Source organism: Alligator sinensis, unplaced genomic scaffold (genome assembly GCF_000455745.1).
Source record: "Alligator sinensis unplaced genomic scaffold, ASM45574v1 scaffold233_2, whole genome shotgun sequence".
Lineage (NCBI taxonomy): Eukaryota > Metazoa > Chordata > Crocodylia > Alligatoridae > Alligator > Alligator sinensis.
This window is the reverse complement of record NW_005841941.1, coordinates 1,026,808-1,050,659: the sequence shown is the minus strand read 5'-3', so window position 1 is coordinate 1,050,659 and position 23,852 is coordinate 1,026,808. Positions and strand designations below refer to the sequence as shown.

At 41.4% G+C, this 23,852-nt stretch overlaps 1 protein-coding gene across 2 annotated transcripts in view; it reads right to left on the bottom strand.

Moving 5' to 3' along the window:
* Window positions 1-23,852, bottom strand: part of TWIST2 (twist family bHLH transcription factor 2) — a 79,059-nt gene that overhangs the window by 43,129 nt on the left and 12,078 nt on the right. The window contains exon 2 of one of the 2 annotated variants that reach the window (XM_025199346.1): window positions 6,919-9,098. The exons of the other annotated variant lie outside the window; for it this stretch is intronic. The gene's annotated coding sequence lies outside the window, so the exon portion shown is untranslated. Of the gene's footprint in view, window positions 1-6,918; window positions 9,099-23,852 lie in introns of those variants that run through there. 2 annotated transcript variants of the gene reach the window in all.

The following is a 23,852-nucleotide window of genomic DNA, read 5'->3' as shown; positions in this document are numbered from 1 at the left end:
TAAGGGTGGCAGGCCTGAACTTCAGCATTTAATTGTGTTGATTTAGCAATTTACCTTTCATGTGATCTTAGAGCTATTCAGCAGAAGGGTAGGCCTGTACAAAGCAGCTAGTATACACTTTGGATTCGGATTCAGCCGATTCAGGGAACAGTGATTCAATTCAGTGATTCAAATCACTGTCCTGATTCAATTCACCCGAATCTGATTCAGAGATTCGGCTGCTGCTGAATCTCCGAAGCAGCCAGGCCAGGCCCATCCCTCACCCTTCTCCCAGCTTGGCAATGGCTGCCCCAGCTTCTGGCACTTGTTTAAAAAAAAAAAGCCCCAGATCAGCGGGTGCTGCCGGGCAGGAGACGGTGAGTCCCGGGGCTTTTCTTGTTTTTTTGGGTTTTTTTCTTAAAGGGCCAGAGCTGGCCCTGGGGGAGCAGAGGGGTTGGGGGACCTGGCAGGGATCCCCCCATGGTCCCTTCCCCAGCCTCCCCTCCCCCACCCCTAGAACTTACTGGGAGTCAGCTGTAGCTCCCTACTGCAGCCACTGGGGACTGCCCAAATCATCAAAGCGCGCTCAATCTTTTCTGAAGATCTGGAGAGCTTTGATTCGATTCAGACCTTTAAATTGGTCCCCTGATTCGATTCGTATTCGGAGATTCAGCCACTGAATCAGGCCGAATCTCCTCCAAATTGAATATCCACCCGAAGCTTCGCACAGCCCTACAAAAGAGCTAAAAATCTTTTGGTGATTTCCAGCCCCCACTTTCTGATCCCCTCCCTCCACCAAACAAAAGTATTTCCAAAAAGTTTCCATTGTTGGCCGAAATTGGACCACTTTTAATTTTCTTGACAGCCATAAAGCAAAATGATTCTGTTTGAAATCGGAAATCTCTTGAGGAAAGAATTTTTTTCCCTTCCATCTAATTTACTTTTTTTTTTTTAACAAATGTGATTAGCTACATTTGTTGTTATGACCACACTTGAAAAGCTCCAGTAAATATGTTTCCAGGGGTCAACTGTTCTGTACCACAGAACACTAGAAATACACATTAGAGCTCTTTGGGGAAGCTTCATTTAAATCAGCACCAAAACACGAGTGAGCCTTTTGTGCAGTTCAAGTAACAGGAAATGGGTTCAGGCAGAGGGACTGGTTCTTAGAGCAAAGGCTGTTACCCTGGAGGAAGAAGAAATCAAGGGTGAAATTATAGCTAGCTGGAATTTCTTTACAAGAATACCAGAGTTACAGCTAGGAAAGATAAAGCCCCTTACTCCAAGCAGGATGGTCAGCTAGAGTTTAATCTCTGAAATATGTTTGAAGTTTCAATCGGCTTGAACTGCAGTTGGAAATCCTGCTGCAGTACAACACCCTCTCTCCCCTAGGAACTCACAGGAAGTATATGAAACTACTCCCCCCTCACAAAAGAAACTGATCCTTTATTCACCCTTGCCATGCTCAGTATCAAGAGAGGCAATCTCCAAAGGCTGGTAAAGTTTTCAGATCACATCTTCATCCCATAAACAGTCTCTCTCTTTCTCCCCTTCCTTCTCCCATGCAGTATCTACAGAAATGCAATCCAACAGTCTACACGCTCCAGTAAAACATAAAAGATTGTGCCCTTTTTCCAGGAAAACTGATTTTTCAGTTAGCAGCATGATCTGGGTTTTTAGGAAATCACTTCAAGAGGTCACTCAGGTGAAATAATAGCTAATGAATCTTAAAAAAAGGGCTTGGGAATTTTAAACATTCTTTTTTCCTGTTTGATATCAGGGCAGAAAGCTCCAAGGGGGCATGGAGGGGTACCTACCAGAGATTGAGGCCTGAGGAGCAGCTATTCTGCTGTAAATAAGGAAAAGAAATTAATTTACACTGGTGTTTGAATGACATCCCTGAACTCATCAGAGAGCTGGCCTTTCAACACCTTGCAGAGGAATGTGAACATTCTCCTGGTGCATGGCAGAATCACTGACAAGGATCTGCCTGCCTTTGTCTCTCTTCTTTGCTGCCACACCTTTTACTTTATTGTTTTACCCCTCCACTTCCTGGAAGCTCTTAAATCCTGGCATTGTGGTTCAAAACTGGCATACCTAAGGTCCTCTCTACATGTTACATGTATCATGCAGTTACCAGGTTAATTGCAGAATTCATTTAGACCAGCTACATGTGCAACTTAACAATCAGACCATTGAAGGTCCAACCAGTTATAAACTTAGAGCTGGAAAATGTGCAATACCTTTATAGCTGGTTTCTGTCCCACTTTAATTTCCTCGTCTCCCCCTGTGGCTGGGAACCCTGTCAGCTGACAGGACTCTTCCTCCCAGTTTCCAGGACAGAGTCCCACAGCTGTCAGGACTCTCTCCACTGGCAGTGTCACCTCACAGCTGTGGGACTCTGGAACCTGGCAGCAACCCAGCATGTTCACTTCCTTCAGGCGTGAAAACATCCTTTCCCTGGTGCTGGTGGAATTCTAGTGCAAAGGATGTGGACTTGTACGTGTGTATGTAACTGTGCAGGGGATTCCCTGCTTTGTGGGGTTTCATGTGTATCACTGCCCAGGGATCAGGGCAATTTGAGGTACTAGTGGGGAAGAAAGTGGTTCATTGTGTTTAGCTGCTCTTTCATACTAGCAGGAGCCTGAGTTAGTACTTTGTTAGCCTGCTTCAAGTATAACTGTGGTTTTGCCAAAATAAGAGACCTGCAGAACAGCATCTCCAATAGTGTGGCAGCACAGTCCTTCTCAGCAATCTCTCTGGAGTCGTTTTGGGAAAGCTGAGTCCATATTACCATTGTTGCACATTGACCAGTCCTCTGAGAAGGGTTCCAGAGGCAGAGGGAATTGCTGCTTGTACAGTCATACTCCAGAGAATAGGAGAGGGCCAGGGGGCCTCAAATCCAGAGCAGAAACACAGATACTTAGTAGGTTGGCTCATTCCACAAGGGGAATTCCCACCCACGTGACAGAGTGAATTGTGGAGAACTCCTATGGGTTTCTGTGCAGAGGAAGGAGTGTGATTTGGCTCATGGATAAAAAGATCATCTGATTATTGCAATAAGAGTGATAGACTGAGGATTACATTTTGAAATAAATACACACTTGAGTTTTTCAGTAGAGTACAGTTTCAAAGCTCTGTGGTGGAAATGCCCAGTAAACACACTGACCACAGCAGAGTGTGTGTGTGTGTGTGGACCTCCCATGCACAGGTCTGGCAATGCAGCCTGTTGCTTCGTGCTTGTTCTGGGAGATGGGGCATCAAGGTTTCAATAGGGATCTCTCAGGAAGGCTAAAATGCTCAATTCCCATATGAGCTTTTATACTATCCTCCGGCAAATTGTGTCATTTGACTAGCCTGGGGCCTAAAAAAAGGAAGTGGGACACTGCTTATGCTGTAAAACTTGTGGAGAAAACAGTCTAGTCCAGTGCTTTGCAAGCCTGGACTTATAGGCTAGGGATAGAAGTTACAAATAAACTGATTTAAGTGATCAGAAACTAGTTTAAACCTGTAACAGAACAGAAGCTCGGTGCACATAAACCAGTTTCAAAATTCCTGAAACTGGTTTAAGATAAACCTGGTTGAATCAGACTTAACTGATTGAGGTCAAACTGGTTTATGAAACTTCTGTCCCAAACCCCTTCCTGGCTGAAGTTAAGTCAGAGCCCCCAGGCATCCCAGTATGTTTTGCAGCCCTGGACTGAGCTATGTTGTCTGATCCAGAGAGCAGGGCAGACCCTGCCCCTCTGTTCCCTAGCTGTAGCAGTGCGGGCTGGCTCAATGGCCTCATTGGCTGGCTTACTACCTCCCTTCACCAGGCAAACCCTGGCTGGGGTCTAGGGCTGGTGGGGAGGGTTTAAACTCCCCTTCCCCCAAGTATGGAGCTGCCCTGCTGGCTGTGGCTTACTGCTGGCTGCGACTGTGGATTACAAATCCCAGGGACACTTGGAAGCAGGAAGAGGAAGTGATAAGCAACCCCGCAGAGTCCTGCAGCTGTGTTTGTGGGCTGCAAATCCCAGAGACCTTGGAGGCAGAAGGAAGAGGAAGTGAACACATAGCTCATGCTGTCTATATGCCAGAGTCATGTTCTAGTGCCCTCCAGCATCTGGCTTGAGTCACTGCAGGCACCTGGCTACATTTCCTGAATCAAAAGTGAATGTCTGTTCATTTGCTTATTGGTTCAATCTTTGCAGCTTAGACTAACCAGCAAAGACTGAATCAATTCAGCCTCAGGCTCTTTGACTTTTTGTACTTAACCACAAGGCCTAAGATTTGGTTCTGTATTCTTCCTCAAGCTTCTTGTGGGCTCTTGGGTATGTCTCCCTGCCTTCAGTTCCTGCTCTCTAAAATGAGGATAATAGCATTCCCTTCCCCTGTTGTGAGAAGAAATATACTGAAGGTGGCAAAATGCTTAGTTACTGGAGGGTTGAGACCGTATTAATACATTAATACCTAAATAAAAGAATACATTAATACCTAAATAAAAGAATACATTCATACCTAATAAAAGAATTTTGTTCATTGTTTTGGGCAAATGCCACCTGTGGTCTGTAGTGCACTTTGCTGGCATGTCTTGTTGAGTTCACACTGACCTACCCAGAAAGAATCAACAAGCTCATTATAAACAAGAAGCCCGTGCAGGGAGACTTGATAAAGTGGCCATAATTTCAAGTGAGACAAAAATCCCAAACCTGTGGACAGGAGATAGGATTCAACCAGGAAAACTTAACTGCTGCCAGGCTTTTTCTTTCATTGACTCTTGGCTGCTTTATAAGTGTGTGTGTGAGGTGTGTCCTCAGCAGAGATACTGTACAAAGGACATAGGGCTGCATGAAGTCATCACAATGAAACGTGAATCTTCTTAATTCCAGAATTTGTAACAAATTAGAAACTCGGACCAATCTGAAAATCATGCTTCAAGGGCTGGAGTTCGTGTTTGAGAGGGAGAGCTGGAGGTTTATTGAGGAAATCCATTTATACATCTCTTATCTATTCTTGACCTACCCATTTGTTTCTCTCCAGGTGCTTGTGCATGTGTATGAGAGGATGGTTTTGGAACCAACTCCTAGCCCACTGTGTTGCTGGGCTACCTTGGTATGATTTCAGGACTTAGCCTCTCTCCCATTAGATGGCTGCACTGCTCTCTTAGGCTGCTTTGATATACACCTCACAAAACTTAAACTTCCTCCAGCTGGAGGTACAGCCAGGACTGCAGAAATCTATGCAATCTGGTTGCTTTAGACACCTCAGTGAAGGTTTCAAAGAACTCCTTGTATCCCAAACATGGCAGGGCCCCGACCCTCCCCTGTGGTTCTTGCTTTGTGGGTGCTCTCTAGGACCTTCTGCTAAGCAGAATTGGAGAAATCCTCCATTTGGAGTCTCAAAGCTCATCTTAACTGGTCTCAGTTCACTAGTCAGTACAACCCCCAAAGGACAGGAAACACCAGCAACATAAACTGACTCTGGGTCTCCCTCTCCTAGAAGTATAGAGCCTTACTACAAGAGCATGGGGAAATTATATTTCCAAGTCATCACCATACATTGTAATGCCAGCTTACATCTGCCTGTATTTAGCTATCTTCAGTATCAGTTGTATACATTAAAATATGTAAATGTATGCTCCCAATCTTCTTTTCAATTCTAATCTGGTTTTCTTGCCCACCCATTTTCAGTTTCTGCCACTCCATGGCACCTTTATTCCAGTTTGCCTAGTCAACTCTAGTTCTCCATTGTAGCCTCAGATCTGTGGCCCTTCTCCCTTTCCCCCGCCCCCAATTTGATTATCAATGTTGACCTCCTCACCCAGTCATTCCCCACCTCTCCAGTCAGATCCTTGTCCAGCTTTGCCTTCTCCCACAACCAGTCCTGTTTCCTGTTTCCCATTCTTTCTTTGCAGCCCAGGCTTTTTGTACCAGCAGTTCCAATCTCCTCTGTGATCAGTCTAGATAATCTAATAGTTCTCTCTGGTCCTAATATCTACAAATCTATTAAATTTCTCACCTCTAAGTTCCAGTCTTACCTAGCTCCAAATCACAGCTCCAACTTTCCTCTCCCCTTGCCAGATTAATTCCAGTCACATCTCTCATCACCTACTCCTTCCTGGCTCCTGGTCTCAGTCAACTTCACCCCACTTTCTCAGTTCTGACTCTTGTCCCACATACAGTCAAGTCAGATAGCTTCTCCTTCACACAACCTTTGCCCAGTGGGGAAGGGAGCATGGAGAACACAGGTGAGATAAGGTCCTGCTCTCTGTTCAGTTGTTTAGATACAGTCTGTCCCAGAGCAATATTTGGAAGGAATGCTCTGGCTGGTGCACACAACCTTGAACATTTTTTGTTGTAAAGCTCTAGCATGTCTCAGCTGATTGTGTCACATCAAAGGTCTGTCTAAACCTACTAGGCTAGTGTAGTTAATGCACAGTATTTTCTACAGCTGACAACAGACAAGGGATTGCTGTAGCTAGCATCACATCCAAACACTTTGGACTCCCCAGTCTGAAAAAACAGTTGCCCATTTGCAACTGAGGGCCAATTTCAGCATGAGTCTAGAGCAGGGCATAATCACATACCTCTGGAGCTACAGCAAGACACTAAGTGTTCTGCCACCATTATCCAAGCCCACTAAGTGTATGTAGAAATGTAAACATTTTGGACATTTTGAAGCCATGGAGAAAAAACATTTTTGGGGGGGAAAAATGGAAATTTTGGGAAAAATTGAAATATATGCAATACTTATTTTCTTAGCACCCTTTACAGATCTAAATTCACTTTGCTGCTTTAAGAATATAAAATGTATTATGTATAACTTGGTTTACTCATAAAATTATCATTTTTGGTATATTTATTACATTTAAATGTATAGTTTATTCAGACAATAATTACACATTTACTAATTAAATTTACTTTAAAATGTTTTTAATTTTTGTTACAAATGGAGCTACAAGCTGCTGAACTCTAAGAAACCTAGCATCTCTTAGTTTTTGCCAGTTTATGAGAAGCAGGAAAAAATTTAAGTTGAAAATAGAAAAAAAAATCAACATTATAGTAAAACAAAGAAAGTTATTATGTATTCTGGACTTGGTCTCTTCCACAGTGTCAAGCAGATACAGAAAGCACTCATTTTTAGAAAAAGGGCTGAGAAAAAAAGGGAAAAAAACATGACTCATTGAATACAAATTTTGCTACATGAAACTTTTTCTAATCAGTCTCATTTGCTGAGCTATCACTATCAGCATTTTCTGCTCCTTCTGATTCTTCTGATCCTTTATTTTTATCATCTTCATGGACTTCTGAAAACTGAAGGTTTGCCCGGATTGAGACAAGCTTCTCTACTATTTCACATGTTCATTTATTTCTTGATTTGGTGTGAGTATTTCCAAACAGACCAGTTTTTTTCACATGCCGCAGAAAATGGAGGAATCTGAAGCAGGTGAGAAGCAAGAGGAGTTGAGACTGTGTCGTGCAAAGGCCTTGCTACCATGTTGCAGGAGGGATATGCTTGGCAGAGTACCAGACTGCATTCTTGGACCAAATGCCTCAAGATGTTCTGTATTCTGCAACATTTAAAAGTACCTTTCCAACATCAAGTCCTAAGTGTGTTGCTTGTTTTGTAATCCAGTCAAATCCAGTAGCAGTGCTATCATCACTAACATTTCTGCCTTTGAATGTTGGATCCAAAAGATTTGCAAAAGCATGAACTGATTGGCAACAAAAATCTTCCTGTTTGTTAATAAAGTCTTTCATTTTTCTTTCTTCTGTACTTGTAAGCAGAAATACACTTAGATTCTCAAAAACAGTTGATTTTATCTGGGACATTTGGTAAGGAATGTCTGACAAAGTGCACTGTCTGATTCAGATGCAGTGATTGCTGAAGAAATTGGCTTTAAGAATCTTCAGGGAGTTCTGCAGCTGAACCCAGAAGACATCTTCACCAATTACAGTGTCCCTTACACTTCTGGGTACTTTAAGATCATCAATTATTACTGTTTCTTGAAGAGTTTATTTGTTTTTTACTAAACTTTCAAATGAGATCACCACTCCATCCCAACTAGTTTTACTAGAGTTTGTGTCACTATTTTATTCTTTGCATTCTTTTCTTCCTGCTTCTTCTTAAAGACTGCAGGTAAAATATGAGTAGCTTTTACATGTTTTATAACTTCTTTGCTCTTCTATAGATCTTTTGCAGAGTGTCCAACTTCAAGATGTCATTAAGAAGCAAGTTTAGCCTATGGGATGCACATCCTGTTGCAGTAATATGTGGATATTTATCCATTATGATCTCCCATGCTGCTTTCATGTTACTTGCATTGTCAGTGACCGAAGCAAGTACTTTACCACTCCCAATCTTCTGTAGGACTTCACATATTTTACTACTGATATAGTCTGCAGTATGCCTGTTCTCTCCTATTTCAATGCTTCTGTAAAAAAATGGTTGAGGTGTTATTATCACAATTTTATGATTCCTTATCCCTGAACATTTGTCCATCCATCTGTAAGTACTGTAAGACATGGTGCTTTATTGATTTTTCCTTGAACAGATTGCATTGCACGTTCATATTCTGACTATAAAAGAGCCTTGCTCAAAGAATGTCTGCTGGGCAAATGGTATGATGGTCTTAGTAATTTAAAAGCTTCCTGTCAGTATGCATTTTCAGTCATTGACAATGGCATCCCAGAAGAATATATTGCTCTTTCAAGAGCTTGATCAATTTTTTCCTGATCTTCAGGTGTCATCTTGTCTACAAATGAGGCTATTGAGAGTCTTTTGCTTACAGTTGGTTGCAATATTTGGTTACTTAAGGATGTTGATTGGGCAACCCTTTGTAATACTGATGTTATAGAAGCAGCAGCAGCAGCAGCAGTAGGACTTCTGGATCGAGGATGCTGGAAACAGCTACTTGCACTTTCATCGTCACAATCTACCTCCTCCTCACTTATACCCATGAAGGATTTTTTAATGTCTGCAGGACACTTCTGATAGACAAGGATGTGTTTGGTCATCCTAGGAGCATTTGGAAATGCATATTTCATTTGACTGTATTTGCAAATCACATTTTTTTCTCAGAATAACTTGTAGTGTGGAAATGCTTCTATATGCTAGAAGTTGGTTGCACCATTTTACTGATGGAGAAAAAAGAAAAATGTATTTTAGTGGCTAGCTTGCATATATAAACACTAAGCTACAGCACGTACAAATTTAGTAATGGATGGTGGAGAGGCCTCCTCAGAGTTAACTGTGAACAACTTTCCTGCCCTGCGGACCTCACCTCACTGCTAAGGTTGGGTGATTTGTCACAAAACATCAGATTAGTAGGAATTCAATTATGAATTGCATAGGTTATGGAAATATACTAATGCAGCATAAGTATAGTTTAATATGCTGAATTCAGAGAAATTTAAACTCTTACCTTTCAATAAAGAAGTATATTTTCTTTCAGCTCCTTTGTGCTGCTTCTGTACTTCTGTGGATCTCAAGGTCACAGGGCCAAGAGGAGGCAGGTTCCTTCCAACTCCAAAACCTTTAGACTTGCTCTGTCTCCTCTCCTGAGGCTTTTGAGCAATCAGGGCCATAAGTTCCTTGTTTCTAATCTCTACAGGAATGAATGGATGCTGCTGCCAGGGTCTAATCCCAGTCCTTTGAGGCCTAGTCAGGAGGACAGCAGCAGATCCACCAACCTCTGGATCAAAAGTCAACAATAGAGGAAGTCCACAAGCAAAGAAGGCACTAAATCCTTCTTCCTTCGCTTGTGAAAATGGCAGTGTCCCCTGGGGGCAGAAATGCATCTTGCTCTTGCATTTGAGAGTTGTACCGTACTGCTTGTCCTCTGTGTATAGGAATTGTAATGATCTGATACTGTAGATAGTCTTACATAAAGGTCTCCCTATTACATAGTTATTAGAAAACATTTTTGAGGAGTCAAGGGTAGCAATATATGAACACGTTGTCTCAAGCATTTTATTCATCATTCTAAAATAAAATATTTCATGAGAGGTTTTATTAATTTTTTGAAACATTTTCAATTTTTCCAATTTTTTGGAAAAAAACCCAAAAAAGTCCTCAGAAAAAAAATGGAAAAAACCCATTTTTCCCCCTGAATTTTTCTTTTTTTTTTTTTTCCTGGGACTTCACATCTCTAATTGTGTGCAAACTATAATTATTAAAGGCTTATTATTTTACCAAATTTTACATGGATTTTTATGGAAAATGCAAAGGAGAAATGGTAGCTCCATCCTAAATGTCAAATCCCTGCTCCAAAGCATGGGCAGGTGGCATGCCAATAAAAAGAGCTGCCCCCAAAATATCTGCCAGATTTTTTTAACATGAGCAGAAGAACTTTTCTTTGTTAACTTGGTTCTTGGACATGACTAAATCATTTGGCCAAAATTTCAAAAAGGAAAAAAAAAAAGAAAAGAAAAAATGAAGTCTGAACCAGGTACTAAGTACCAAAAAATCCAGCCCAAATAGACTGACAAAGTTATAAGCAACTGAAAAAAGGATTTCACAAAGGGACATGTCAGACAACCCCTGTGTATGCGTGATAAATACTTCTCTTCCAATTCCTTTTGCTCACTTTGCTGTCATTTTCCAAACCTTTTTCAGAATGATCAGAATGGTAATTCTCTGCCCAAAAGTGACTACACTTTTTTCAAAAAGTATATAGAAATCCTTTGTTCCATTTTGCATCTGGGGTCAGGGAATTCTTGCAATAAAAAACCCCCATAGCTTTATAGTTAGAAGAGCTTGAAACAAAAAGTTGAAACAGCAGCAGGCAAACACTGTCCTCACCAAGACAAAAGGTCTTCAAAAGTTTGGTTGAAAATGGCTTTGATTTGGATGATACAGGAGACTGAAAATTTCACTTAATGTATATATGACATGGCCCAGTTTCTCAGCGGGGGTAAATTGGTTTTGCTCCTTTGAAGTCAGTGGAGAAGCAGTGCTGACATAGGTCAGTTGAGAATTGGACTCTGCGTGACTGAAAGCAACTAAACTACTAATTATTTGCTCTATATGAAGTATGACTTCAACTAGAGCTGAGGAGCTCTTAAGGAGAATGGAGGTAAAGATAGGGAGGAAGATTGGTAAAACAAGAGGTAACAGGTAGCCACTGTGTAAAGGGGACAGGGGTCTTTGCAATGCCTTCCCTGAGCTACTTCTGGGCTGGTATTGCTATGTAGTGTCCATTCCTCTGGGATTAACTTTGTGGCTCAGTCTAGCCATTTTGTAACAAAGCTAGTTAAAAAAATATCAGTTCTTGTGCAATTGCTTTTTATTTGTATTTTATGCTATATATTTCCTGTAAAAATATAAATACTTTTATTTCCTAGAATCATATAGGCTATTTTCAGACAAGGTTCTTTGGGTAAATGTGCTATCGTTTATTAGACCAACTAAATAGTTAGAAAAATTGTTCTCTGCAAGCTTTTGGGCACAAACACCCTTCTTCAAGTATAGGGAGAGTCTGCTGTTGTTTTGTGTTCGCCTGGATGGAATAGAAGCCAATGTACAAAATGTAGGTCTGTGAAAATGCAGATGCGTGGCAATGAGGATCAGAGGCCATGGGAGACAATAGGTGTGAGGCAAGTAGGTGGGGGGATAGGAAAGGGGGGCATGTTGACCTGGTGATAGAATGTAGCTGGTAAAACAGAGAGAGGTTACCTGGGGTTTTCGGATGTCAGGCAGGTTATAATGTGCCATAAATTTAATGTCTATATTTAGTCCATGATTTTTTGTATCCATTAGATTTATGAAGGGAAGTTTGTAGGCTCATCTACGAAAGGTGTTTTGTAAATTCCCTTTGAGGATTAGAACTGATAGACTGGAGAGAGATTGGATGTCTTGTAAGAAGTGTGCATCCACAGGTAATTGGGTATTTTTGTCTTTGATAGATTTTTATTGTGCATTCATTTTGGTATGCAGTTGTTGTTTGGTTTCTCCTACCAAATTTTTCAGAGGCATTTAGGGAAATGAAATCCCATTTATTTCCAGTGGTTTTCACTGGATATCGGGTACCTTATTCCTTGAATATCTCAGATAGTATATCTTATAAAGTTCCTGCAATGAGCTCATTTTACTTTAGGAATGACTATCACTGTAGTCAGGATGTATGCCATATACTACAGATGTTCTGTGTATTTTGCATACTGAAAAGAACAGGGGTGAAAGAGAAGTTGAACATCTGCCCTACAGCAAGAGAAAAACATTGTGTAATCTAAAATGAGACACTCCAAATGCAGAGATAAACATATCTGAAAGGTGCTATGAGCTGGGAAGGCCCAATGCCAATAGGTATCTTTAAGGCTAGATTGTGATTTTTCTGCTGTCCTCTCCTTGGTGTTCCTGCTGTTGTTGTTATTCAGTCTGTTGCCAACTCTTAGAATTTTATCATGAATTTTATAATATATGATCTTTTTCTTAACACTTCATCCCCTGAAATCATGTAATTACACCAGAATTTAAGCTATATTAAAAAAAAATCTAGCCCTCACACACCAAAAAGCTCAAAAATATGAACAATAAAAGTTTCTACACTAGGAGGCAAATAAAAAATTACTTCAAATATATGTTTCTGAAGTGTCATAATTATTTGTGGCCTGACTCATTATTTTAATATTCAGGACTGACGGTACAGCATGTGCACAGCCTGTGGCATAGGATGTTAAAATTGAATAAAGTGCAGCATGACTCAGTTTAAATAGAACATTCCAGATGTGGGCAGTAAATGTTCATTCAAGGTTTCTTTCTCATATTTGAGTACCGGCTTGACTTCACAAATAGAGGCCTACAGAAGTGACTGTTCAGTCTGAAAGCTCTACTGTTATAACAATAAATTCTTAATTTTAGCCTTGACTCAACAAGGTATTTAAAAAAAGCAAGTGTACAATTTTAAGCAAATAAATAGTCCCATTTACATCAGTGGGGTTGTAATATGACTGTAACTGGAAAAAGGTGGTCATGTTGCAGAAGGGACTTCAGGCTGATGGAACTATGTCCCATTAGATAGGGGCTAGGGCACTATTAGACAAATGCTAACTTCTGTGCTTAACACTAGCTACTATGCATGCTCAATAGGGATTTGTTTTCTACGACTCTAATTGTTCGCAGAATCATTTACCATTAATGAAATGGCACTAATTTTAACTTGAATGAAACATTAATATCTAATATAACGATATTTAATAGTAAACTGAAACTAAATATTAGTTTTTAATTTAAAATTAATTTTTCAGTGTGCCTCTAGTCCTTTACAGTGCATGCTTCATGATCTGAAATCTAGTCAGCTTTTAAGTAGTACAGAGATGTATGCAGTCACATATTTTATGCAACCTGGAGCATATTTGGCCCACTTTAAGGGAGCTGAGCATATTCTTAACACGTTTGTCTGAATGTAAAACTGTCGGCAATCTAAAGTCTATTGAAGTGTTAGACTCGCTCTGAGCTGGTTTTTAGTGCAAGTCTGCTTGAACATGAGAGTTTGGATGGCTCTGACCCAAGTGACCTTCTCAAGCTCTTTGCTCAGTGCTCTCGTAGTTGTACCCTGAGATCAGCAGATGCTGGCCTGCTTCTAAACTCCCACTCCTTGACTCAGATCCCAGGGAAGCCTGTTCTTCCGCTGCTACACCCCTGCACTTTGAAGAGAGAGAGAGATTGAACAAATGAGTCTCTCTTGGAATCAAGGATTGTGTTTTTCAAATGCCTTCATTATCTGAAAAACTATATTAACAAAAATGAAGCAAGGCAAGGACTTTTTGTTATATATTAAATGGACCAAGTGTATAGTTGGGAGAGCTGCTGGATAAGCTTTGGGGCAGCAAGTGCCCATGGGTAGATCCAGGATTGTGACACCGGGGCTGCAGACAATGCCCCCTTTGGTGGTGTAGTATGTGTGTAGTGAAGCTGCTTGTATGTGGGCCACATTGTCAAAGGGAGTGGGGCTGTAACACCTTGCTGTGCTTCTGGATGGCAGTGAACACTCAGAGCTCATTGGCTATCAGTGTAACTCCTTCTGGGAGCTCCACATGTGCTGTGAGGTCTGTGAGCTCACTGGCTAGTTAGTGGGGTCTGCCTGGAGTCCTGGCTTTCTAGTGACTCTGGAGCCTACTGTGTTTGCTTTTCCCCTCCCTCCTGCCCCTCCAGCCTGCCCATGAGTTCAGCAGCAAGAGAAAGGAGGAGATTAGCTCTGGCTTGACTCCAGGCCTGTGTGAAAGCAGGGTCTGAGTGTTGCTTTCCCCCCTCCTTTTGCCTGATGCTGAATTGGGGCAGAAGGGAGGGGAAGAGCAAGCTCCATGAAAGCAGGGATTCAGGGTAGACCCTGCACTGACCAGCTAGTGAGCTCCCAGAGCTCCCAGCAGAGCTCCACTGACATGCGGGTGAGCTCTGTGCACCTTTGCAACTCCGCACAGCCAATGGAGTTGCAACCACACTGCTGCACCTACTCTGGATCCACCCCTGCAAGTGCCCTTTGTTAGGTCTAAGAGGCAGACATGGGTTGTACACATCTGGGACCATCACACCTATAACAACACTCCTACCCTATAACAATGAGTAACAGAATACACAAACCTGGTGTCTGTATTTATGGACTGCATATTATATATTATGCAAGTTGTCTGATAAGGACAGAGGATCTGTTATACTATTTTAAAAAGGCAGGATTTATTTGCAGCTCAGTGGAATCCAGTGTAATCATTTTGCCTGCCCATTCCTATCCCACAGTAAGAGGAAGTTGAACTGGGGCAAAAACTTGAGCCTGAGTGAAACATGGTTAAGTTACTCTGATTTAGTTTCACTTACTGTGTTACAGGAGCAAACAGCAACAATTACAGCAGATCAACTGACGTGTGCTCCTGGGCATAAGGCCTCCATTCTGCCTTTTGAAACATTAACTGTTCATCAGTTCACAGTCTTTAATGAAGAGAGATCCACATATTCCATAGGCATGCTACTTCCTTATGTGTATATTGCCTTGTAAGTTCTCTAGTGAATGGTCCTATTTGAACATCTGAAAACTGTACATTGTATTGTGCATATTCACTGGGAAATGCATTGTTTTTTCCTGAGTTAGGCCCTTTATCCATGGTTTGATGTCACCCTTTTGTTTCCAATAGATAAAACACAGTTTTCAAGTGTATCAGTAAAAAACATAAGGCTAGATTGTGCTATTTGGGTACACAGGCCATAATGGAGGGGGCACTTGTGGACTGCAGATCCTGGGCCTAATGAGATACAGCATGGTTCTCCATGTGCATAGAGGTCCATATCAATCTCTCCATTCCTTTTGGATATGCCAAGCACTGGCCCAGTAGGAAAGACAGAGGATTCCCCATGTTTCCCTAAGCACAGAATGGCAATTATACCTGGCCCTTTCAAGATCTCCTTATGCAACACACAACCATCCCTCTTCATCAAGGGTCTCTTAGCTAGTGCTTGTACAATGACTTGGGGAGGCAGAGTGCTAAGCGTGACTGCTATTATTATCGGGCTGGGCCTGGGCACTAGATTTGCAAGCACAGTGGTTGCACAACACAACCACTTGTATTGACATGCTGAGGTTTGACCTGTGTTCTATATACTGGTTCATGAAAGAGTCCATATCAGCACACTGAGGATTTCCCTATCAGTCCCTAGATGTGTAACTCTGGAGTGTTACCCAGGATCTGTCTATTATAAATAGGACTTGAGTGCTGGATCCCGCTGACAATGAAGTCAAGGGAAATTCTGCATTTGACTTGAGTTGGAGCAGAATTGGGCCAATATTTACTTTTTTCATTACACTGTAAGTTTTGAACACTTTGCCTCTGCAATCCATCTTCCCATTTGTTTGGAAAGCCATTGCTCATACTGTTTGTTGTATTGTGCTGGCTGGATTGGTTCCCAGAGATCAGCACAGCCTACAATTCTCATTTTCTTTATTATCTGCTTTGTTCATTTGCATGTCTCTCTTCTGCCTTTCATGTTTGCTTGTTTTGCCCCCTCTCTAGGTCACTCATTTTGGGTTGTTTTTGTCCTAACTTCTCTTCAGTGTTTTTTGCTTTTCTGATTGAAACCTTTGTTTGTTTTAGTAGCCGGAATACAAAAAGGCCGTGGTTTGGAAAACGTAGTTCTGCATTTGCTGCCCAAGTAGGTTTCTAAATCAACAATAACTCTCTTATTAGAGTGACTCACATTGAGCTGTTTAACCTTCTTGATTCCTTTTGTCTCTCTCCAAATTTGAAAAGCACATCTGTAATTTAGATCTATGAAATGAAAAGCTGCAAAAGGCATCTAAACAGCTGAAGATATAATACTGAGATTAAAATATATGCAGAGCAGTTTTCCATTTGGAACGGGAGGGTCAAATCCTGATGGGGTTTAAAAAGCGTCTGAAGAAATTAGACAACTGTAATTTTGGCATGTGAGAAGCATAACTCATTGGAAAGATGGTCTTGTGGGTAAAATACTGGTTAAGGTATTAGGAAAGCTGGGTTCAGCTCCTTAGTAGTTAAGTGGCCCTCAAGAGCTCAAAGCCCACACTAGAGCTCACACAAGCTCACAGCCCACACTGGAGGCAGCATTGCCTAGGAGTGTGAAGCTTCATAGGAAAGGGTGAGAGTGTAGCTACTTGTTTGACTGCAGCTACTTGCTTGACTGTCATCTTTGAAGATACTCCCTAATTCATCAACCTGTGTAGTATAATGGTCCCAGTGGTGGCTATCCATGAATGATTAAGACAAAATAAATATAGCAGTGCCTAAAGTAACTTTTCCAATGTCTTTCACTGACACCCACTATTTTGGCCACCCTAAGGGACTAACTAAGATTTCCAGTACTAAATACACTTGAACCTCTCCAGTTTGAGCCAGGCTTAGCTTACATGGACCTTGCCATTTACAAACTAACAGCATCCTCCTTGAACCAGTCACAAAGAGGGACTCATCACACACACTTTCCAATTGCAATTAATGCAAACAAATAAACTCCGTTTAATTTTTTGCTCCTGGGCGCACTGTTTGAATGTGTGTCCAAAGGCAAAAAACCTCCAGGGCAATTAGCTCGGGAGCAGTGGCGATGTATAGGGGGTGCACGGGGGTGCACATGCATCCTCTGAGAGCACTAGTGCACCCCATGACAGGCCGCACTCCCCGCTTAGGCGAAGGGCAGGGCGGGCAGGTGATGCCTGCCCTGTGAGTTGTGGCTGGGGAGTGGGAGTGTCGGATGAAGCGCCACGGCCACTTCCCGGTTGGTGCGATTGGCTGCATGGGAGCGCCCCCTCCCCGTTTGGCAAGATTGGCCATGGGGGACCTGTTGCTGATTGGTCACTGGGGGGGCAAATGTCCCCCCCACGACTAAGGTGGCACCAATCGCCCATGCTCGAGAGTTTATTCACGTGCAACACATGGAGCCCAGTGAGAGTAACTAGGGCTGGCAGGGGACTCAGGGAGTCAGCCTGCCAACCCAGGGCTGCTCCGATGAGGTGCTAGATGCTGTGGAACAGCTGGCTGGAGCATTAGGGAGCTTCAGCACGGGGGCTGCCTGCCAGCTAGCCCCACCCTGAAGCACCCTTGTGCCTCAGCCAGCCCTGTCACCATCTACATGTTCATTAAGCGCAGTAATCTACTGTGCTGTCTGATAGTACTTGTGTCTGATGCGACCATCTGATGGCACAGTAAGTTAGTCTATACCAGCCTAATTGCCCCATGTGTAGACAGTGATGATTTACTGTGCAGTAAATTAGTCTACTGTGTATGTGGTACCTTTGCAGTACAGTGCAGTTTGCAATTTAGACAGACTTCATGGCATCAGGTCCTCATTCACTTTAAGAAGCAAGCAAGCAAGCATTCCTTTCTCTGCCCCTGAAATTTAAATTTTTAACAGTGCAGACCTCAAAATGCAGCATTCTTTCTCATGTCATGTTCTGATCAAAATCCTGAGGTATTTGTATATGAGCAATATAGCTGGAAAGGTAGTTCCGCCTTGTATGTATAACTGGGCATATCTACATGTGCACAACAGATTGTTCCATGGTAGGGTAAATTAGCCTACATGTAGCTCTGCACTGCTGTAGCTAGACTGCTTCAGGTAGTCCAGCTAGATCTAAATGAGCTAGATCAGGCTACAGAGCTATAGTTTTCTTTGCACCTTTGGTCCCAAGGGAGCACCATATGGATTCACCTGGACGTGATCCAAATTTGGACTGGAGCCTTTGCTGGTATGGCATCTCCAGTTGAGATGTACTTTTAAAATTAGAAATGATTTTCTAAATAAATGATGCTCCTTTTCTTATGTCTGCTGGATGCTAGAGGGTTTTAAAAGTACAACATAGTGGGTGCATCTACATTACTGAAAGCTGTGCTAATGTGCAGTAGAATTAGTCTACTGCGCATTAGCATCATTTAAAAGATATGTGCTGGCACTACAGCACAGTAGTGCCAACTACAGCACATGAAGTTAGTACCTGCTATTACAAAGTTAAAAATAGTTATAACCAGGGGAAAATTTTATTTGGCAATCATTGAAGTGCAGGGCTCCCTGCCAAGGACTGGAGAGTTGTACCTTCTTCACTAGTAAGTCTTGTGATCACCAATTCTATGTTAAAAACAAACAGAAGTTGCTATGCACATGTACATGTGCCCAGTGAAACCTCTTCTAAATCATCTTGCGAGGGATTGCAAAAATCAGTTACTAATCAGAAGTGGCGTTCAACATAAAAGAAGGGCAGATCTGAAGTCCCTACATGTGTGGATGCTTTGCGGTGATCTTTTAAGTCAGGAGTGTCACTTGAACAGCATTTTGCTGTATTTGGAAAAACAAACTTTTAAGATGTGAAAAATCAATGGAATATTTTAGGGAGCTGAATATCATAAAATGTCCTTATTAATGCCTGCCTCAAACCTGCATGGCACCACTGCTGAGTAATTTTCTATGAGTTCTGTGAAAGGAGTTTTGGAAGATCTTCCATCATAGACAGATTCCCTCATGATGCCACTGAGGGCATGTCCAGATGTGCATGGAAGTTTGGTTCCCTGGGGACAAGAAGTGGCAGCACACTTTGTGCCGCTGCTTCTTGTCCCCAGGGAATGCCTGTGCCACGCATGCTTTGGTGCACAGCAAGTTGGCCCAGGTAGCATTGGGGAGGCTGGGGCCACCACTGTGCTGGCCCCAGCAGCCTTACCTGAGGTCCTGGGGGCCTCCCGGAGCTGCAGCCATGGCGAACCTGCTGGGCAGAGCATGACCAGCAGCCGCAGCATGGCTCCAAGCAGCCCGGTTCCGCTTTTTAGCAGCACATGCTGCCTGAGTGTGTGCTGCTTCATGTTTTTTTCCCACAGTTTTTTTTTACCCCTGCTCCATATACCGCCCACCTGCGCTTGTCTGGATGCACCCTATCTGGCCAAGGAATGCATAACTTCATAACAGCGCTCAAGCCTTGTTGTGGAATTGTGCTATGAAATGTAAGTTTCTATATTAAAAAACCAGCAAAGCATCTTTTCCAGCCCTTCCATTTGCAAAGAAAACCTTTAAAACTTGAATTGGTGTTGTGCTGCCTTCTGGAATTTATAAGTAATTTATATTTCTAATTGTGCAAGGTATGAACTGCCTCCATTCATTTAAGTTCATCTGTCCCAAAATATTAACAGAAGAGATTACCGGACTGATCATCTTTGGTGCAGGAGAAAGGGACTTGGCTGTAGAATTTATTTTGGGCTTTTTGAAGTAAAACATCTCTTAATTATAGAGCTAAGAAACAGATTTCTCTGGTGGGGTGGGTGAGGAGTTGGATATGATCATGATGTACTCACAGAAGATGTGCCCTTTTGGTGTATATTACTAAGCCCGGGTCACTGATTAGCATAGTGCATGGTGCCCGCTAGTAGATGTGTAGGAAACAACAGCATGCACAGCTTTTGGTTACAAAAACCCTTCTTCAGGCACTGGGAGACTCTGTAGGGTCTCCCAGTGCCTGAAGAAGGGTGTTTGTGCATGAAAATGTGCAAATAACTTTTTTTCCAACTATTTAGTTGGTCTAATAAAATATATCACATCTACCCAAAGAACCTTGCCTAGCTATGTCCTTAGACCAACATGGCTACAGCCAACAACACTGCATGCTATTGTTTCCTGTATTCTTTACAAACAGAGGGTATGTTGACTATTTTTTTTGGCCACCTGTAAGTGGTGAGCAAGTTAAACAGCAGCATAGTAATCTGCTGGAAAATGAAGGATGTTGTTTAAAAAGGTTTGTGCATCCTTTGAATGATATTCCAGAAAACTCCATTTAGACAGAGTAAAAATCAGTTTATCACTAAGCACATATGCCACTCAGTCCTGTTCCCACTGAGGCTCCAGAGACGAAGCATAACAACATATATAGCTGTCAAAGGCTTTTACTGAAGCAAAAAAAAATATTCTTAACAACATTTTATAACAATTGATTTTAAAAAAATGTTGTTATTCAACTGAAAGCAGAAAAACAGAGCATTTTCTAGTGTAAAAAGGGAAAGAAAAAGGCAGGCAGGAACAAAACTGAAAGCGAACTGATTCTTTGGCTTTTTTGAAAACTTTAAACATAAGAGTCCAAAAATTAAAAGGAATCCATTAAAACCTTTAAACAGAACAAAATTTGGGGGGCAAATACAGAACGTGTTGCAGGGAACTCTAAAAAGGTCTATTGTCTGGGATCGATGCATGTTTTAAAGGTACTCTTTTGTTCTGAATTTGCCACATGGAAAATACAGCTGAATTTAGGGCTTCCCTTGTCCACATTGGTCTCTGCCCCTTTTGTGCTTCATAGATTTAAAGTTAATATTTTTACAAGTGCTCAGTAAGTACAGTGAAGTTAAGGGCCAAAACTCCTGCAAATGTAAATTGATGCAGCGTTCTAGAAATCAGCGGAGATGCGCTCATTTACAGTGGAGAGAGCCTGGGCCACATACCACTACGCTGTGTAGTCTTTGCACGATTACTCGTGAGCTATATTTGAAAGAGCAGAAACTTAGATTTATGTAGCTTCTAACAGTTGGAACATGGTGCAAGAATGAACAAGACTGCTGTTGTTTCTGTATGTTAGTGGAAGGCAGAAAAAGGCAACACAGTATAAAAAAATAAAAAGCAAAACAACAGTTTGTTTAAATTACTTTCCTCTTCTCTGGATTAGGAACCAGCTCTAAAATGTCTCTGAAACTTTGGAAAAAAATGTGTCCATGAGGTCACCCATAGTTTTCCTTTGAATACACTGCTCACATATCTGCTAGGGTGGGATTGCTTCTTCAAGGTGTCTCCCTGAGGGGGGATCAGTACTTGGGATGTGACAGCTATGGCGACTCCTATTTGCTTTTAACACAAAATTGGTAATCACAAAACTTGCTAGTGAAGAAGATACAGCTGTCCAGGCCTTGGCAGGGAGCCCTGCACTTCAGTGATTGCCAAATATAATTTTCCCCTGCTTATAATTTAAGCATTTTCAATTTTGTACACAGGGATTTGCCTTCTTCCCCATCTGATCCTGCTTCCATTTAGTTTCATCCAGGCTAATTCACTTCCAAGAGTGAACGGGAAATGGAAACACTGGGTATTAGTGTAGTCCAGTCAACACACAACTCCTATCTCCTCTATGTCTGTGCAGGCATTGCTTAAACTACGCGCAGTTTTCACATTAAGACTGAGAGTTTAAACACGGTGTCTGGGTTCCTGATGCCCGGTTTGCAGATCTATAGGAACCAGGTTCTCAAATTCCTTAGGAACCTCTGAGAGTCTGAATGCTTGGGACCCTATGAATAATTCCTTACATTAACGTGTGGCTTCCCATGCCTTAGCTGGGTTCCGTTTGTGGTATGCTATGGCCTCCGGTGGCTAGGGAAACATATCCAAAAGGTTAACTGGCTGAAGAAGGCATGCAAAGTTGGGGCAGAATTTTGCTGCGTTACACATCTTTGCTGGTCAGCAGAATTAACTCTCTGGTTGTATTAAGTGATGTGAAGCATTAACAGGCTGTTGTGTCACAGGTGCACCAACAGCAGTTGGATGCAAGGATAAAACAGAGGAGTAATACTCTGTTGCATTTTTAGCTGCACCTCTCAATCCACTGCACAGATATAGCACAGAGAGAGGAAGCAAATTCCCAAAGTCAAAACAGTAATCGTGTGGCAAAATGGAGCAAAGACTTGATTTCCCTGTAACATATCTGTACTTCTCGCTTCACAGTAACCTGCAAACCAGCCAATAGTGGACTTGGGAGGGGAGAATGATCTTTGTTATTTTTTCCACTTCTCTAAAAAAAAAGTAAGGAAGCTTAGTAGGAAAAGGTCCAGGTAAACAGAACTTTGCTGGACTCTGAGGTTCTGATCTGCTTTTGTCTGCGGCGGACATCTCTCTTTGGAGCTCAGTAAACCCAGATTGAAAATGTGGCCAGAAAATGAGACTTCATTAGAGAGCACAACTGCACTGAGATGCCCTTGGTTTACAAATCCCAGGTTATTATTAATATTATTTATTAATTTATAAAATTGTTTGCATGGAAACACAGATATGGAAAACAGGCATTTCTGAATAAGACAGACCACAAGAAATGTTTGTATTTGGCTATTTAGAGGACACAGAAGATTATGATAATATGAATAAAATATATATAATATCTTTTTCAATACAAGGAAATGGGGTTAATAAGTTTTGTACTATAATAGAAATACAGACTGGTTCTGATTATACCGAAGGCAATAAAACAAATTCTAGTAAAATAAAAATGATTTAAATCATTTTTTAAAATGTGATCATACTTTAGTTCTTTCACAGTTTGTAGCAAAATATAAATGGGTAAAATTTTTGAAGGAGATTTAGGAACCCAAGGATAAAATTTTCAGAAGCACCCAATTGAAATGCTTTTGAAAATTTTATTTGGAATCACATTGGAAGTCTGTAAGTCTCAGGCATCTAATTCACTTTTTGAAAATTTTAGTTCATGTCATTTGTCTTCTATTTTTTTTTCAGTTAAAAATGTAAACCTGATAGAGTGGCTACCTCTTTGCATTTATCTTGCAGGACAATAGGATAATTTTGTAACAGCCTCTGTTCTGATCTCTGCAATCTAGTACTTCTGTGCATAATGCGGTGTTTTTCGGACATAGCTGTGTTTTGCTAGTATATCAGGCTGTTGTGACGCTCACAATAAAATTTAGGTCTCTTTAATAGTACTGTGTACTATAATGAGATTTCCAATAAGGATAACTGATCACTACAGCTATAATACTTGCTATTGCTTTCATTAGGGACCTCAGCTGGAACACGAAGCCAAGTCTCCAAAGTTCAAAGGCTATCATGGTGAACTGCAATTACATCTGCACCTTTCTGTACCAAAATATAAGTGTAATTTGATTTCTTTTGGCAATGAAATTTCTTTTGGCAGTGCAATCAGAAAGTATAAATATGGTTGTATCTCAGCAACTATGACAAATAAAATAGTTTGGACATGTGAAAGTTTTGGGGACTACAACAGTAATACTTTTAGCATCAGTAACAATAAGATCTTGGATTTAAAAAGCCCTTTTCATTGCAAAAGATGTGAACGTGCTTTACAAAACATACATTTGTTCATGAGACCCTGGAGTACAGATGGACTTCAGGGCTGACCTTAAAATATGCTTCTCTAACAACTACAGAGTGCAAGGAGGTCTCATTGTATTTGAGGTTTCCTTGATTAATTGGAAAAAATAATAAAAAATGATTGTTTTAACAAAATTCAAGTATCAGTTTCTAATTTGATATGCCATATTTTGAATTTGATCTACCATATTATCTAGTAATATACTTTTTATATATTGTAATTGTTTTGAGAATTTGTTTTATGGTTGGACATATATTTTGCTACTGTTGCTGTGACAGCATTCAGCTGAGTGTTTTAATCC